Raw genomic sequence first — 17,645 nt, 5'->3', positions numbered from 1 at the left:
TCTCTCTCTCTCTCCCGCAATCTCACTCTCCGTCCCTGCCTCTCTCTCTTTCTCTTCCCCGGAATCTCACTGTCCCTCTCTCTCTCTCTCCATCCCTCCCGCAATTTCACTCTCCGCCTCTCTCTCTCTCTCTCGCTCGCAATCTATCTCTGTGCCTCGCTCTCTCCTTCTCTTCCGCAAGCTCACTCACTCTTTCTCTCTCTCTCGTACTGTGTCTCTCTCTCTCCCAAACTCACTCTCTCTCTCGCTCTCACCTTCCTTTCTCTCGCAATCTCTGTGCGTTTCTCTCTGCGAATCTCGCTCGCCCTCTGTCTCTCTTTATCTCTCTCCCCCCCGCCCCCTCTCTCTGTCTTTCTCTCTCGCTTGGAATCTCTTTGTGTCGCTCATGGTCTCTCTCGGTCTCTCGTTATCTCTTTGTCGGCCGCTCTGTTTCTCTCGCCCGGGTTTTTGTTATCTCCCGCTCTCTCTCCCTCTCTGTGCCTCTCCTTTTGCGCTCTCTTATTTGCGATCTCTCTCTCTCTCTCCCGTGTTATCCCTCTCTCCCCCTCTCTTTCCTTCGCCATTTCTCTTTTTTCCTCCCTGGCTCTCTTTTTCTCGCTCCCTTCTTCGCGATCTCTCGCCGTCTCTCTTCTTCGCTATTTCTCTTTTTCCTCTCTGGCTCTCTCTCTAAATCTCCCTCCCTCGCAGCTATCCTATATCTCTCCCCTCAATCTCTATCTCTCTCGCTGAGTGTCTTATTCGCTGTCCTTCTCTCTGGCTCTCCTTCGCTCTCTCTCTTTTTCGCTATCTTCGTGTCTCTCCCAAACCCAACGTCCCGAATTTTCTCTCTCTGCATGTGTCTTTGTCTGTTTGTCAACTTCTCTTGGGGTCTGTCCCTCTCTCCGTCTGCGCTCATGCCCAGCTCTCCGTTTGCGGAGGGTTCGTCGCTCAGGGCCGCGTAGGATTTTCAAGGGGTGGGTTGGACCAAGGACCCATTTGTCCATATGGCCGTTTTTTTTATTTTCTGGATTAGGCCCGGCCTTTAGTACTCGATGCTGTCTCCTAAATGAATCTCCCCTTTGCGCGAGCATCTCCATAAATACAATGGCGTCGGGCGTAGCCGAGGCCTGCTAGCGATTAGGAGTTAGGGGCTGGCCTTCAGTGTTATGGCGAAGGCCGTCCAGCCTTTATATGTTTATGGCGATGTTAGTGTGGCGGTGGATCTTTGGGGTTGATGAGGATGGGATGTGGGAGGCGTGCAGCAACGATGGACAAAATGGTGATGCTCTTTAGAAATGGTGTTGAGTGGTGTTGCAGAATGGCGTTGAAACTTGTGATACAATATCAGCCGTGTGCGCGAGACTAGGATTAAACGCCTAGTCATACCTTATTGGGCGTCATAACCGTACTGGGAGTTAGCAAGCGGGTCTCGCTCTGGGAGGCTTCCCAGACCCCAAAGGGGGCCTAGTAAAACGGGGCCTTCGACTTTATCCTGAGCGCACCAGGCTAACTGGGAGCATTTCACCTTAGAGCCTAATTCGCGTTTTAAACTCGTTAAAAGTCTTGCGTTGTGCACCTGCCATGCGGATGTGGTCGTTAAAGCTTATTCGGCCTCGCTGGTGCGGCGCTGAAGCATCGCCCGTGATGTTGAGGATGGCCCAATGTACTTACGCTGGATGTGTGGCGCCGGCCCCTCAGTTCCTCTAAGCATCAGGTCGCGTCCACATCGACCTCCAAGTATACTGCGGTAACCGCGCGCCCTCTTCTCTGCGTGCGTTGCCCCGGCCACGCGGCATATCTCTTTGAAATCCACGTCGCTGTTCGTGGCGTTAATATCAGTCCTCCACCCGCGAGATGTTTTTTTCCCCGTTTATCGGGATGCAAGACTACGCAAAAGGAGGCCAGGAGGGCGCGCCGCTGGATCGTTCCCCCAACCCACTCGCCAACTGCCGCCGTCATCCAACCTCTCCCTTTCAGCGTGTGACTTTACATGGATGCTTTGACCGGACACCTGGCCTCTGGGTTCCCTATATATGGCGGCGCATGCCCTCAAAATCATCCGGGCCTCCATATTTCTCATCTTTGTTTCCCTGCCCCGTCGCGCCCCAAGTCTCTACTTTACCATGGCCGGGAAGACTGAACTTGTGGCGACCTTCTTGATCCTAAACCTGGTTCTCTTCCCACTTGCATCGGCGCACAGCTGCTCACGGCTATCACTAGCTGCGTCGGCCTCCTCAAGTTGCGCGTGCGATCCTGCACTCAACCTCATCAAGATCGGTGGAATCACCGATGCCGTCACGAGCAGCTGCTGTGCGCTGATTGCAACCCTTACGCCTGTGCAGGCCGGTAAATGCCTCTGTGCCGTAGCCAAGATTAACGTTCTTGGGCTCGTCGTCGACGTCAACCTCCCGGGGGACATAAACCTGTTGCTCAAGGCCTGCGGCGGCAGTTCAACTCCTTGGATGCTAAGGAGCTGCCCGCGGCGTTATCCGCTGAGATTTCACGCCCGGATTTTCCGTAACTTTGTTGCCGCAACCCTCCTCGTCTTTCCTAGTCATCAGCATTCCGTTCAGTTCATGTCGCCCCCTTGTAACAGCCTCTGTCTCAAGCCCCTTCCACCCGCGAGTCGACATCTTGTTTAAGGCCTGACCGCTATGATCGTCCCCTGATAATAAGCGAGGCTCCTCTCTCCTCCTCCTCGTGTTCTGCCCTCCGCGCACCGTGCAAGGCGTCCTTGGTTGACACACATTTATCTTCGGATAATAAACCTTAAAAAGACTCTCGGTCATACACCTCTGTGTTGGCTTCTTTCATTGTAGGCACATACTAATAAACATCCGCTCCGGCTTTTCAATGTCTTTTCTCAAGCCTCGAGAACTCTCGAGAGGAGCTGAGTATCATAAAGTCAGGAAGACAGTGTGGGAAATGAAACTACAGAATCATTCTAGGGCGCTCTCACGCGGGACAGGAGCTCACTGTTGTAAGCAAGGCGAAGATGCGTCCGAATCGAAGAATGTCTTCTAAACACTAGCCCAAGGGAGGAGCGATGATCAGTTGTCACGGGCTTTCCGACCAAAGGCGCTGATCTCTTGCGCGACCGGTTCTTCTTACATAGAACTAGCATCGCATACCCGTTAGCCAGCTCGATCTTAAGCGTTGTAAAGTAATTTTAACAGCGAAATCATCCATCTTGAGCGCGGTATTCGGCCAGGAAAGCTTGCAAAGATCATGCGTTTTCAAGCACAATATTTGGGCATGAAAGGTTGAAAAGATGGTCCATTTTGAAGCCCAAATATTTGGTCGTGAATGAACAGTATTTCATAGTAAGTCTGACGGATAATAGAGTCACGTTCCCAGTAGGCCAAGTGCATTCTCTGCCACTCGAAGATGCCGAGGAAGGAAAATTTGCGGATCTTCAAGAAAAATATTAGGTTATCTTTAACAAGCATTCTGACATACAGTATTCAATCATGCGGTAGATTCTTTTACCCTCCACCTTACAGATGTAGGTCTTCCTCCTATTGAATCAAGGGCCTCTTTCTGTGTGTGTGTGTGTCTCTCTCTGTATCTCTGTCTGCCCATGTATCTCATATTGTTTTCTCTCTTAATCTCAATCTCTCCCTCCCCCCTCTCTCCCTCTCCGTCTCCCTCTTACTCTCTTTCTCTCGCTCCATCTTTACGCGTCTATCTCTCTCTCTCTCTCTCTCTCTCCCACACTGTTTGTCGGTCTCTGTTTCTCTCTCTCTGCCTCCCCGTGTCTTTCTGTCTCTCTCTTGGCATCCCATCTTACTCGCTTTGTCTCTCTGGCTCTGCGTTTCTCTCCGTCTCTGTCTCTCACCCTCTTTCTCTCTTAATGTGTCTCTTGAGCTCTCTCTCTCTCTCTCTCTCTCTCACTTACTTTCTCTCTCCCTATCTCTTGGTCTCTCTCTTACACTCTATTTCTTGGTCTCTCTCACGTTCTCTTTAGCGATCTCTTGGTCTCTATCTCCCTCTCTATCTCCCTCCCTCTCTCTCGCTCTCTATCTCAATCTAGCGCCTCTTCTTTATCCCCCCTGGTCTCCGTCTCATTCTTCTTGTTGATGTGTCTGTCTGGGTCTCTACCTCTTTTGCTTTTGGTCAATCTCTCTCTTTCTCTTTCTTACGGCTCTCTTGTTCTCTCCCCCTCTTTCTCTCTCTTTCTATCCTTATCTCTCTCTTTCCCAAACGATCTCTCCATCTGTTTTGACCAGGGTTGCCGTCCCTCGGCTTTTTTCTTCGGATTTTGTCATCTGCTCTCGCCATCTCTCACGCACTATCTCTCCTTCGTTTTCTCCTTTCTTCTTAATCACCCTACCTCTCTCCAGTTCTCTCTGTCTCTCTCCCTTTCTCTTCCTTTTTACTGGCGCTCTCTCTTCTACTTTAACGACTGTTTCTGTTTCTCCTTTTTTTTTCTCTTGAATTTTCTATGCTCTACCGCTCTTGAACTTTTATTTTCTAGGCAATTGCATTTCTCTCAGAGAAAAAGGATTTTCCCTTCTCTTTGGGCCCAGTGCATTTCACCGCTCTTGAACTTCCGTCTCTCGGTTTTTCTTCCAGCTCATTTCACTTGCGTTCACCCTCCATACGCAATTTCACATTTCTCACTCTCTTCGTTTCATTCTCTCGATCTTTGTCCCTCTGTTTTTCTTATCTACGTTGGTCGCGTAAATCTCTCTTGGCTCTCCCTCACCTCTCGCTCTCTCTCTAGAGACCCACACACACAAGGTGTCTCTCGCCGTCTCACTCTTTCTCAACCTCTCCTTTCTCTCTCATAAATTTCACCGTGTCTCTACCTCTCTTTCTCCCCATAATCTCACTCCCCTCTCTCTTTCGCTCCCGAAATCTCACTCTTCCTCTCTTTCTCTCCTCTCTCCACCAATGTCACTGTGTCTCTACCTCTCTTTCTCCCTCATAATCTCACTCTCCTCTCTCTTTCGCTCCCGCAATCTCACTCTCCGTCTCTCTCTCTCTCTCTCCCTCTATCTCACTCTCCCTCCCTCTCTCTCTCTCTCTCCCCCGCAATCTCACTCTCTCTCTCTCTCTCTCTCTCCCGCAATCTCACTCTCCGTCTCTCTCTCTCTCTCTCTCCCGCAATCTCACTCTCCGTCTCTCTCTCTCTCTCTCTCTCTCTCTCTCTCTCTCTCTCTCTCTCTCTCTCTCTCTCTCTCTCTCTCTCTCTCTCTCTCTCTCTCTCTCTCTCTCTCTCTCTCTCTCTCCATAATCTCACTCTCCGTCCCTGCCTCTCTCTCTTTCTCTTCCCGGAATCTCACTGTCCCTCTCTCTCTCTCTCCATCCCTCCATAATTTCACTCTCCGCCTCTCTCTCTCTCTCTCGCTCGCAATCTCTCTCTGTGCCTCGCTCTCTCCCTCTCTCCCCCGCGCTCTCTCTCTCTCTCTCTCTCTCTCGTACTGTGTCTCTCTCTCTCCCAAACTCACTCTCTCTCTCGCTCTCACCTTCCTTTCTCTCGCAATCTCTGTGCGTTTCTCTCTGCGAATCTCGCTCGCCCTCTGTCTCTCTTTATCTCTCTCCCCCGCCCCTCTCTCTGTCTTTCTCTCTCGCTTGGAATCTCTTTGTGTCGCTCATGATCTCTCAGTCTCTCGTTATCTCTTTGTCGGCCGCTCTGTTTCTCTAGCCGGGTTTTGTTATCTCGCTCTCTCTACCTCTCTGTGACTCTCATTTTGCGCTCTCTTATTTGCGATCTCTCTCTCTCTCTCCCGTGTTATCCCTCTCTCCCCTCTCTTTCCTTCGCCATTTCTCTTTTTCCTCCTGGCTCTCTTTTTCTCGCTCCCTTCTTGCGATCTCTCGCCGTCTCTCTTCTTCGCTATTTCTCTTTTTCCTCTCTGGCTCTCTCTCTAAATCTCCCTCCCTCATGGGCTATCCCTATATCTCTCCCCCTCAATCTCTATCTCTCTCGCTGAGTGTCTTATTCGCTGTCCTTCTCTCTGGCTCTCCTTCGCTCTCTCTCTTTTCGCTATCTTCGTGTCTCTCCCAAACCCAACGTCCCGAATTTTCTCTCTCTGCATGTGTCTTTGTCTGTTTGTCAACTTCTCTTGGGGTCTGCCCCTCTCTCCGTCTGCGCTCGCCGCCCACCTCTCCGCTTGCGGAGGGGTTACGTCGCTCAGGGCGCGTGGGATTTTCAAGGGTGGGTTGGACCAGGACCCATTTGTCCATATGGCGTTTTTATTTTCTGGATTAGGCCCGGCCTTTAGTACTCGATGCTGACTCTAAATGAATCCCCCTTTGCGCGGTAAGCATCTCCATAAATACAATGGCGTCGGGCGTAGCCAGAGCCTGCTAGTGATTAGGAGTTAGGGCTGGCCTTCCAGTGTTATGGCGAAGGCCGTCCAGCCTTTATATGTTTATGACGATGTTAGTGTGGGCGGTGGATCTTTGGGGTTGATGAGGATGGGATGTGGGAGGCGTGCAGCAACGATGGACAAAATGGTGATGCTCTTTAGAAATGGTGTTGAGTGGTGTTGCAGAATGGCGTTGAAACTTGTGATACAATATCAGCCGTGTGCGCGAGACTAGGATTAAACGCCTAGTCATACCTTATTGGGCGTCATAACCGTACTGGGAGTTAGCAAGCGGGTCTCGCTCTGGGAGGCTTCCAGACCCCAAAGGGGCCTAGTAAAGCAGGGCCTTGATTTTATCCTGAGCACTTGAGCTAACTGGGAGCATTTCACACCTTCGAGCCTAATTCGCGTTTTAAACTCGTTAAAAGTCTTGCGTTGTGCACCTGCCATGCGGATGTGGTCGTTAAAGCTTATTCGGCCTCAGCTGGTGCGGCGCTGAGAAGCATCGCCCGTGATGTTGAGGATGGCCCAATGTACTTACGCTGGATGTGTGACGCCGGCCCCGCCCCCTCAGTTCCTCTAAGCATCAGGTCGCGTCCACATCGACCTCCAAGTATACCGCGGTAACACGCCGCCCTCTTCTCTGCGTGCGTTGCCCGGCCACACAGCATATCTCTTTGAAATCCACGTCGCTGTTAGTGGCCTTAATATCAGTCCTCCAACGCGAGATGTTTTTCCCCGTTTATCGGGATGCAAGACTACGCAAAGGAGGCCAGGAGGCGCGCCGCTGGATCGTTCCCCACCCCACTGCGCCAACTGCGCCGTCATCAAACCTCTCCCTTTCAGCGTGTGACTTTACATGGATGCTTTGACCGGACACCTGGCCCCTCTGGGTTCCCTATATATAGCGGCGCATGCACCTCAAAATCATCGGGCCTCCATATTTCTCATCTTTGTTTCCCTGCCCCGTCGCGCCCCCAAGTCTCTACTTTACCATGGCGGGAAGACTGAACTTGTGGCGACCTTCTTGATCCTAAACCTGGTTCTCTTCCCACTTGCATCGGCACAGCTGCTCCACGGCTATCACTAGCTGCGTCGGCCTCCTCAAGTTGCGCGTGCGATCCTGCACTCAACCTCATCAAGATCGGTGGAATCACCGATGCCGTCCTGAGCAGCTGCTGTGCGCTGATTGCAACCCTTACGCCTGTGCGGGCGGTAAATGCCTCTGTGCGTAGCCAAGATTAACGTTCTTGGGCTGTCGTCGGCGTCAACCTCCGGGGACATAAACCTGTTGCTCAAGGCCTGCGGCCAGCGGTTCAACTCCTTGGATGCTAAGGAGCTGCCCGCGGCGTTATCCGCTGAATTTCACGCCCGGATTTTCCGTAACTTTGTTGCGCAACCCTCCTCGTCTTTCCTAGTCATCAGCATTCCGTTCAGTTCATGTGCCCCCTTGTAACAGCCTCTGTCTCAGCCCCTTCCACCCGCCCGAGTCTGACATCTTGTTTAAGGCCTGACCGCTATGATCGTCCCCTGATAATAAAGCGAGGCTCCTCTCTCCTCCTCCTCGTGTTCTGCCCTCCACGCCGTGCAAGGCGTCCTTGGTTGACACACATTTATCTTCGGATAATAAACCTTAAAAAGACTCTCGGTCATACACCTCTGTGTTGGCTTCTTTCATTGTAGGGCACATACTAATAAACATCCGCTCCGCTTTTCAATGTCTTTTCTCAAGCCTCGAGAACTCTCGAGAGGAGCCCAGAGTATCATAAAGTCAGGAAGACAGTGTGGGAAATGAAACTACAGAATCATTCTAGGGCGCTCTACGGGACACGGGAGCTCACTGTTGTAAGCAAGGCGAAGATGCGTCCGAATCGAAGAATGTCTTCTAAACACTAGCCCAAGGGAGCGATGATCAGTTGTCACGGGCTTTCCCGACCAAAGGCGCTGATCTCTTGCGCGACCGGTTCTTCTTCGCAGAACTAGCATCGCATACCCGTTAGCCAGCTCGATCTTAAGCGTTGTAAAGTAATTTTAACAGCGAAATCATCCATCTTGAGCACGGTATTCGCCAGGAAAGCTTGCAAAAGATCATGCGTTTTCAAGCACAATATTTGGGCATGAAAGGTTGAAAAGATGGTCCATTTGAAGCCCAAATATTTGGTCGCGAATGAACAGTATTTCATAGTAAGTCTGACGGATAATAAGTCGTTCCCAGTAGGCCAAGTGCATTCTCTGCCACTCGAAGATGCGAGGAAGGAAAATTTGCCGGATCTTCAAGAAAAATATTAGGTTATCTTTAACAAGCATTCTGACATACAGTATTCAATCATGCGGTAGATTCTTTACCCTCCACCTTACAGATGTAGGTCTTCCTCCTATTGAATCAAGGGCCTCTTTCTGTGTGTGTGTGTGTCTCTCTCTGTATCTCTGTCTGCCCATGTATCTCATATTGTTTTCTCTCTTAATCTCAATCTCTCCCTCCCCCCTCTCTCCCTCTCCGTCTCCCTCTTACTCTCTTTCTCTCGCTCCATCTTTACGCGTCTATCTCTCTCTCTCTCTCTCTCTCCCTCACTGTTTCTCGCACTCAGTCTCTCTGCCTCTCCCTCCCCGTGTCTTTCTGTCTCTCTCTTGGCATCCCACCTTACTCGCTTTGTCTCTCTGGCTCTGCGTTTCTCTCCGTCTCTGTCTCTCACCCTCTTTCTCTCTTAATGTGTCTCTTGAGCTCTCTCTCTCTCTCTCTCTCTCTCTCACTTACTTTCTCTCTCCCTATCTCTTGGTCTCTCTCTTACACTCTATTTCTTGGTCTCTCTCACGTTCTCTTTAGCGATCTCTTGGTCTCTATCTCCCTCTCTATCTCCCTCCCTCTCTCTCGCTCTCTATCTCAATCTAGCGCCTCTTCTTTATCCCCTGGTCTCCGTCTCATTCTTCTTGTTGATGTGTCTGTCAGGTCTCTACCTCTTTTGCTTTTGGTCAATCTCTCTCTTTCTCTTTCTTACGGCTCTCTTGTTCTCTCCCCTCTTTCTCTCTCTTTCTATCCTTATCTCTCTCTCTTTCCCAAAGCGATCTCTCCATCTGTTTTGACCAGGGTTGCCGTCCTCGGCTTTTTCTTCAGTTTTGTCATCTGCTCTCGCCATCTCTCACACTATCTCTCCTTCGTTTTCTCCTTTCTTCTTAATCACCCTACCTCTCTCCAGTTCTCTCTGTCTCTCTCCCTTTCTCTTCCTTTTTTTACTGGGCGCTCTCTCTTCTACTTTATGACTGTTTCTGTTTCTCCCTTTTTTTCTCTTGAATTTTCTATGCTCTACCGCTCTTGAACTTTTATTTTCTAGGCAATTGCATTTCTCTCAGAGAAAAGGATTTTCCCTTCTCTTTGGGCCAGTGCATTTCACCGCTCTTGAACTTCCGTCTCTCGGTTTTCTTCCAGCTCATTTCACTTGCGTTCACCCTCCATACGCAATTTCACATTTCTCACTCTCTTCGTTTCATTCTCTCGATCTTTGTCCCTCTGTTTTTCTTATCTCGTTGGTCGTAAATCTCTCTTCGGCTCTCCCTCACCTCTCGCTCTCTCTCTAAGAGACCCACACACACAAGGTGTCTCTCGCCGTCTCACTCTTTCTCAACCTCTCCTTTCTCTCTATAAATTTCACCGTGTCTCTACCTCTCTTTCTCCCCCATAATCTCACTCCCCTCTCTCTTTCGCTCCAAATCTCACTCTTCCTCTCTTTCTCTCCCTCTCTCCATAATGTCACTGTGTCTCTACCTCTCTTTCTCCCTGTAATCTCACTCTCCTCTCTCTTTCGCTCCATAATCTCACTCTCCGTCTCTCTCTCTCTCTCTCCATAATCTCACTCTCCGTCTCTCTCTCTCTCTCTCTCTCTCTCTCCATAATCTCACTCTCCGTCTCTCTCTCTCTCTCTCTCTCCATAATCTCACTCTCCGTCTCTCTCTCTCTCTCTCTCCATAATCTCACTCTCCGTCTCTCTCTCTCTCTCTCTCTCTCTCTCTCTCTCTCTCCATAATCTCACTCTCCGTCTCTCGCTCTCTCTCTCTCCATGATCTCACTCTCCGTCTCTCTCTCTCTCTCTCTCTCTCTCTCTCTCTCCATAATCTCACTCTCCGTCCCTGCCTCTCTCTCTTTCTCTTCCCGGAATCTCACTGTCCCTCTCTCTCTCTCTCCATCCCTCCATAATTTCACTCTCCGCCTCTCTCTCTCTCTCTCGCTCATAATCTATCTCTGTGCCTCGCTCTCTCCTTCTCTTCCATAAGCTCACTCCTCTTTCTCTCTCTCGTGCTGTGTCTCTCTCTCTCCCAAACTCACTCTCTCTCTCGCTCTCACCTTCCTTTCTCCCGCCCCCTCTGTGCGTTTCTCTCTGCGAATCTCCCTCGCCCTCTGTCTCTCTTTATCTCTCTCCCCCGCCCCTCTCTCTGTCTTTCTCTCTCGCTTGGAATCTCTTTGTGTCGCTCGCGGTCTCTCTCTCGGTCTCTCGTTATCTCGTTGTCGGCCGCTCTGTTTCTCTAGCCCGGGTTTTTGTTATCTCCCGCTCTCTCTACCTCTCTGTGACTCTCCTTTTGCGCTCTCTTATTTGCGATCTCTCTCTCTCTCTCCCGTGTTATCCCTCTCTCCCCCTCTCTTTCCTTCGCCATTTCTCTTTTTTCCTCCTGGCTCTCTTTTCTCGCTCCCTTCTTGTGATCTCTCGCCGTCTCTCTTCTTCGCTATTTCTCTTTTTCCTCTCTGGCTCTCTCTCTAAATCTCCCTCCCTCATGGGCTATCCTATATCTCTCCCCCTCAATCTCTATCTCTCTCGCTGAGTGTCTTATTCGCTGTCCTTCTCTCTGGCTCTCCTTCGCTCTCTCTCTTTTCGCTATCTTAGTGTCTCTCCCAAACCCAACGTCCAATTTTCTCTCTCTGCATGTGTCTTTGTCTGTTTGTCAACTTCTCTTGGGTCTGTCCCTCTCTCCGTCTGCGCTCGCCGCCCAACTCTCCGTTTGCGGAGGGTTCGTCGCTCAGGGCGTAGGATTTTCAAGGGTGGGTTGGACCAGGACCCATTTGTCCATATGGCCGTTTTTATTTTCTGGATTAGGCCCGGCCTTTAGTACTCGATGCTGACTCCTAAATGAATCCCCCTTTGCAGTAAGCATCTCCATAAATACAATGGCGTCGGGCGTGGCCAGGCCTGCTGTGATTAGGAGTTAGGGGCTGGCCTTCAGTGTTATGGCGAAGGCCGTCCAGCCTTTATATGTTTATGGCGATGTTAGTGTGGGCGGTGGATCTTTGGGGTTGATGAGGATGGGATGTGGGAGGCGTGCAGCAACGATGGACAAAATGGTGATGCTCTTTAGAAATGGTGTTGAGTGGTGTTGCAGAATGGCGTTGAAACTTGTGATACAATATCAGCCGTGTGCGCTGAGACTAGGATTAAGCGCCTAGTCATACCTTATTAGGCGTCATAACCGTACTGGGAGTTAGCAAGCGGGTCTCGCTCTGGGAGGCTTCCCAGACCCCAAAGGGCCTAGTAAGCGGGGCCTTGATTTTATCCTGAGCGCGCCAGGCTAACTGGGAGCATTTCACCTTCGAGCCTAATTCGCGTTTTAAACTCGTTAAAAGTCTTGCGTTGTGCACCTGCCATGCGGATGTGGTGTTAAAGCTTATTCGGCCTCAGCTGGTGCGGCTGAGAAGCATGTCGCCGTGATGTTGAGGATGGCCCAATGTACTTACGCTGGATGTGTGGCGCGGCCCGCCCCTCAGTTCCTCTAAGCATCAGGTCGCGTCCACATCGACCTCCAAGTATACGCGGTAACACGCGCCCTCTTCTCTGCGTCGTTGCCCGGCCACACAGCATATCTCTTTGAAATCCACGTCGCTGTTCGTGGCCTTAATATCAGTCCTCCAACCGCGAGATGTTTTTTTCCCCGTTTATCGGGATGCAAGACTCCGCAAAAGGAGGCCGGGAGGGCGCGCCGCTGGATCGTTCCCCACCCACTCGCCAGCTGCGCCGTCATCAAACCTCTCCCTTTCAGCGTGTGACTTTACATGGATGCTTTGACCGGACACCTGGCCCCTCTGGGTTCCCTATATAGCGGCGCATGCCGCCTAGAAATCATCCGGGCCTCCATATTTCTCATCTTTGTTTCCCTGCCCCGTCGCCGCCCCCCAAGCCTCTACTCTCCCATGGCCGGGAAGACTGAACTTGTGGCGACCTTCTTGACCCCAAACCTGGTTCTCTCCCCACTTGCATCGGCACAGCTGCTCACGGCTATCACTAGCTGCGTCGGCGGCCTCCTCAAGTTGCGGCGTGCGATCCTGCACTCAACCTCATCAAGATCGGTGGAATCACCGATGCCGTCCTGAGCAGCTGCTGTGCGCTGATTGCAACCCTTACGCCTGTGCGGGCGGTAAATGCCTCTGTGCGTAGCCAAGATTAACGTTCTTGGGCTCGTCGTCGGCGTCAACCTCCGGGGACATAAACCTGTTGCTCAAGGCCTGCGGCCCGGCAGGTTCAACTCCTTGGATGCTAAAGGAGCTGCCTGGCGTTATCCGCACAGATTTCACGCCCGGATTTTCCGTAACTTTGTTGCGCATAACCCTCCTCGTCTTTCCTAGTCATCAGCATTCCGTTCAGTTCATATCGCCCCCTTGTAACAGCCTCTGTCTCAAGCCCTTCCACCCGCCGAGTACGACATCTTGTTTAAGGCCTGACCGCTATGATCGTCCCCTGATAATAAGCGAGGCTCCTCTCTCCTCCTCCTCGTGTTCTGCCCTCCGCGCACCGTGCAAGGCGTCCTTGGTTGACACATTTATCTTCCGGATAATAAACCTTAAAAAGACTCTCGGTCATACACCTCTGTGTTGGCTTCTTTCATTGTAGGCACATACTAATAAACATCCGCTCCGCTTTTCAATGTCTTTTCTCAAGCCTGAGAACTCTCGAGAGGAGCTAGAGTATCATAAAAGTCAGGAAGACAGTGTGGGAAATGAAACTACAGAATCATTCTAGGGCGCTCTCGCGGAACGCGGGAGCTCACTGTTGTAAGCAAGGCGAAGATCGTCCGAATCGAAGAATGTCTTCTAAACACTAGCCCAAGGGAGGCGATGATCAGTTGTCACGGAGCTTTCCGACCAAAGGCGCTGATCTCTTGTGCGACCGGTTCTTCTTACGCCAGAACTAGCATCGCATACCGTTAGCCAGCTCGATCTTAAGCGTTGTAAAGTAATTTTAACAACGAAATCATCCATCTTCGAGCACGGTGTTGGCCAGGAAAGCTTGCAAAAGATCATGCGTTTTCAAGCACAATATTTGGGCATGAAGGTTGAAAAAGATGGTCCATTTTGAAGCCCAAATATTTGGTGGCGAATGAACAGTATTTCATAGGAGAGTACGACGGATAATAGAGTACGTTCCCCAGTAGGCCAAGTGCATTCTCTGCCACTCGAAGATGCCGAGGAAGGAAAATTTGCGGATCTTCAGAAAAATATTAGGTTATCTTTAACAAGCATTCTGACATACAGTATTCAATCATGCGGTAGATTCTTTACCCTCCACCTTACAGATGTAGGTCTTCCTCCTATTGAATCAAGGGCCTCTTTCTGTGTGTGTGTGTGTCTCTCTCTGTATCTCTGTCTGCCCATGTATCTCATATTGTTTTCTCTCTTAATCTCAATCTCTCCCTCCCCCCTCTCCTCTCCGTCTCCCTCTTACTCTCTTTCTCTCGCTCCATCTTTGCGTCTATCTCTCTCTCTCTCTCTCTCTCTACCACACTGTTTGTCGGACTCAGTTTCTCTCACTCTGCCTCCCGTGTCTTTCTGTTTCTCTCTTGGCATCCCCTCTTACTCGCTTTGTCTCTCTGGCTCTGCGTTTCTCTCCGTCTCTGTCTCTCACCCTCTTTCTCTCTTAATGTGTCTCTTGCGCTCTCTCTCTCTCTCTCTCTCTCTCACTTACTTTCTCTCTCCCTATCTCTTGGTCTCTCTCTTACACTCTATTTCTTGGTCTCTCTCACGTTCTCTTTGTGATCTCTTGGTCTCTATCTCCCTCTCTATCTCCCTCCTCTCTCTCGCTCTCTATCTCAATCTAGCGCCTCTTCTTTATCCCCCCTGGTCTCCGTCTCATTCTTCTTGTTGATGTGTCTGTCTGGGTCTCTACCTCTTTTGCTTTTGGTCAATCTCTCTCTTTCTCTTTCTTACGGCTCTCTTGTTCTCTCTCCCTCTTTCTCTCTCTTTCTATCCTTATCTCTCTCTTTCCCCAAACGATCTCTCCATCTGTTTTGACCAGGGTTGCCGTCCCTCCTTTTTCTTCGGATTTTGTCATCTGCTCTCGCCATCTCTCACACTATCTCTCCTTCGTTTTCTCCTTTCTTCTTAATCACCCTACCTCTCTCCAGTTCTCTCTGTCTCTCTCCCTTTCTCTTCCTTTTTTACTGGGCGCTCTCTCTTCTACTTTAACGACTGTTTCTGTTTCTCCCTTTTTTTTTTCTCTTGAATTTTCTATGCTCTACCGCTCTTGAACTTTTATTTTCTAGGCAATTGCATTTCTCTCAGAGAAAAAGGGATTTTCCCTTCTCTTTCGGAGCCCAGTGCATTTCACCGCTCTTGAACTTCCGTCTCTCGGTTTTTCTTCCAGCTCATTTCACTTGCGTTCACCCTCCCGCACGCAATTTCACATTTCTCACTCTCTTCGTTTCATTCTCTCGATCTTTGTCCCTCTGTTTTTTTCTTATCTACGTTGGTCGCGTAAATCTCTCTTCGGCTCTCCTCACCTCTCGCTCTCTCTCTAGAGACCCACACACACAAGGTGTCTCTCGCCGTCTCACTCTTTCTCAACCTCTCCTTTCTCTCTCATAAATTTCACCGTGTCTCTACCTCTCTTTCTCCCCATAATCTCACTCCCCTCTCTCTTTCGCTCCCGAAATCTCACTCTTCCTCTCTTTCTCTCCCTCTCTCCACCTGTCACTGTGTCTCTACCTCTCTTTCTCCCTCATAATCTCACTCTCCTCTCTCTTTCGCTCCATAATCTCACTCTCTCTCTCTCTCTCTCTCTCTCTCTCCCGCCATCTCACTCTCCGTCTCTCCCTCTCTCTCTCTCTCGCTCCCTCACTCTCCGTCTCTCCCTCTCTCTCTCCCTCCCATAATCTCACTCTCAAATCTCTCTCTCTCTCTCTCTCTCTCCGTCTCTCCACAATCTCTCTCTCTCTCTCTCTCTCTCTCTCTCTCTCCGGAATCTCACTCTCCGCTCTCTCTCTCTCTCTCTCCATCCCTCACTCTCCGTACTCTCTATTCCTCTCTCTCTCTCTCTCGCTCATAATCTATCTCTGTGCCTCATCTCTCTCTTATTCTCTTCCATAAGCTCACTCCTCTTTCTCTCTCTCTCTCATGCTGTGTCTCTCTCTCTCCCAAACTCACTCTCTCTCTGTCTACCTTCTTTCTCTCATAATCTCTGTGCGTTTCTCTCTGCAGATCTCGCTGCCCTCTGTCTCTCTTTATCTCTCTCCCCCGCCCCCTCTCTCTGTCTTTCTCTCTCGCTTGGAGATCTCTTTGTGTCGCTCATGGTCTCTCTCAGTCTCTCGTTATCTCTTTGTCAGCCGCTCTGTTTCTCTAGCCCGGGTTTTTGTCTCCGCTCTCTCTACCTCTCTGTGACTCTCATTTTGCGCTCTCTTATTTGCGATCTCTCTCTCTCTCTCCCGTGTTATCCCTCTCTCCCCTCTCTTTCCTTCGCCATTTCTCTTTTTCCTCCCTGGCTCTCTTTTTCTCGCTCCCTTCTTTCATGATCTCTCGCCGTCTCTCTTCTTCGCTATTTCTCTTTTTCCTCTCTGGCTCTCTCTCTAAATCTCCCTCCCTCATGGGCTATCCTATATCTCTCCCCCTCAATCTCTATCTCTCTCGCTGAGTGTCTTATTCGCTGTCCTTCTCTCTGGCTCTCCTTGCTCTCTCTCTTTTCGCTATCTTCGTGTCTCTCCCAAACCCAACGTCCTGAATTTTCTCTCTCTGCATGTGTCTTTGTCTGTTTGTCAACTTCTCTTGCAGGGTCTGTCCACTCTCTCAGTGTCCTAAACGTCACTGGGCCCAACTCTCGCATTTGGAGGGAGTTCGTATCAAGGCTTCAGGGCCGCCAGTGGGATTTTCAAAGGGTGGGTTGGACCAAGGACCCATTTGTCCATATAGTAGTTTTTATTTTCACAGATTAGGTCCGGCTTTTTAAGTACTCGATGTTGACTCCTAACATGAATCCCGCTTTGCAGTAAGCATCTCCATACCATACAATGGCGTGCAGAGCAGTCAAAGGCCTGCCTGCTAGCAATTAGGGTGGAGCTGGTGTTATGGCGGTAGGCCGTCCATGTTTTTTATATGTTTATGACGTGATGTTAGTGTGGGCGGTGGATCTTTGGGGTTGATGAGGGGATGGGATGCGTGGAAGGCGATCACAACAACGATAGGACCAAAATGGTGATACTCTTTAGAAATGGTGTTGAGTGATGTGTTGCAGAATGGCATTAAATTTCTGTGATCCCAATATCAATGGTGTCAGCGAAGACTAGGATTAACGCATACCAGTCTCTTACCTTATTAGGCGTCATAACACGTATTTGCGGAGTTAGCGAGTCTAAGCTCGCTTGAGGCTTTGGGCTTTAAAGCAGGCCTAGTAAAGCAAGAGAGGCCTTTCGATTTTTATCCTGAACGATTTGCCCAGGCTAACTGGGGAGCATTTCCACACCTTCCGAAGGCCTAATTCGCGTTTAAACTCGTTAAAGTCTTATGCCAGCACCTGCCATGGATGGTCAGCAAAGCTTATTCCGCCTAGCTGTGCGACGCTTGAGAAGCATCGCCTCATGATGTTGAGGATGGCCCAATGTACTTACGCTGGATGTGTGGCGCCGCCCGCCTCAGTTCCTCTAAGCGTCAGGTCGCGTCCACGCCGGACCTCCAAGTATACCGCGGTAACACGCGCCCTCTTCTCTGCGTGCGTTGCCCGGCCACAGCATATCTCTTTGAAATCACGTCGCTGTTGCGTGGCCTTAATATCAGTCCTCAACCGCGAGATGTTTTTCCCGTTTGTCGGGATGCAAGACTCGCAAAGGAGGCCAGGGAGGGAGGCGCAGCTGGATCGTTCCCCACCCCACTGCGCCAGCGCCGTCATCAAACCTCTCCCTTTCAGCGTGTGACTTTGCATGGATGCTTTGACCGGACACCTGGCCTCTGGGTTCCCTATATAGCGGCGCATGCACTCTAAAATCATCCGGGCCTCCATATTTCTCATCTTTGTTTCCCTGCCCCCGCGCCCCCAAGTCTCTACTTTACCATGGCGGAAGACTGAACTTGTGGCGACCTTCTTGATCTAAACCTGGTTCTCTTCCACTTGCATC

At 50.4% G+C, this 17,645-nt stretch overlaps 1 pseudogene; it reads left to right on the top strand.

Moving 5' to 3' along the window:
- Window positions 1-2,101: 2,101 nt before the first annotated feature.
- LOC144714958 (cortical cell-delineating protein-like) lies at window positions 2,102-2,448 on the top strand (annotated as a pseudogene).
- Window positions 2,449-17,645: the final 15,197 nt, after the last annotated feature.

The sequence above is a fragment of the Wolffia australiana genome, chromosome 2, assembly GCF_029677425.1.
Source record: "Wolffia australiana isolate 7733 chromosome 2, ASM2967742v1".
NCBI classification, from domain to species: Eukaryota; Viridiplantae; Streptophyta; class Magnoliopsida; order Alismatales; family Araceae; genus Wolffia; species Wolffia australiana.
This window is presented reverse-complemented; position numbering and strand designations above follow the sequence as displayed.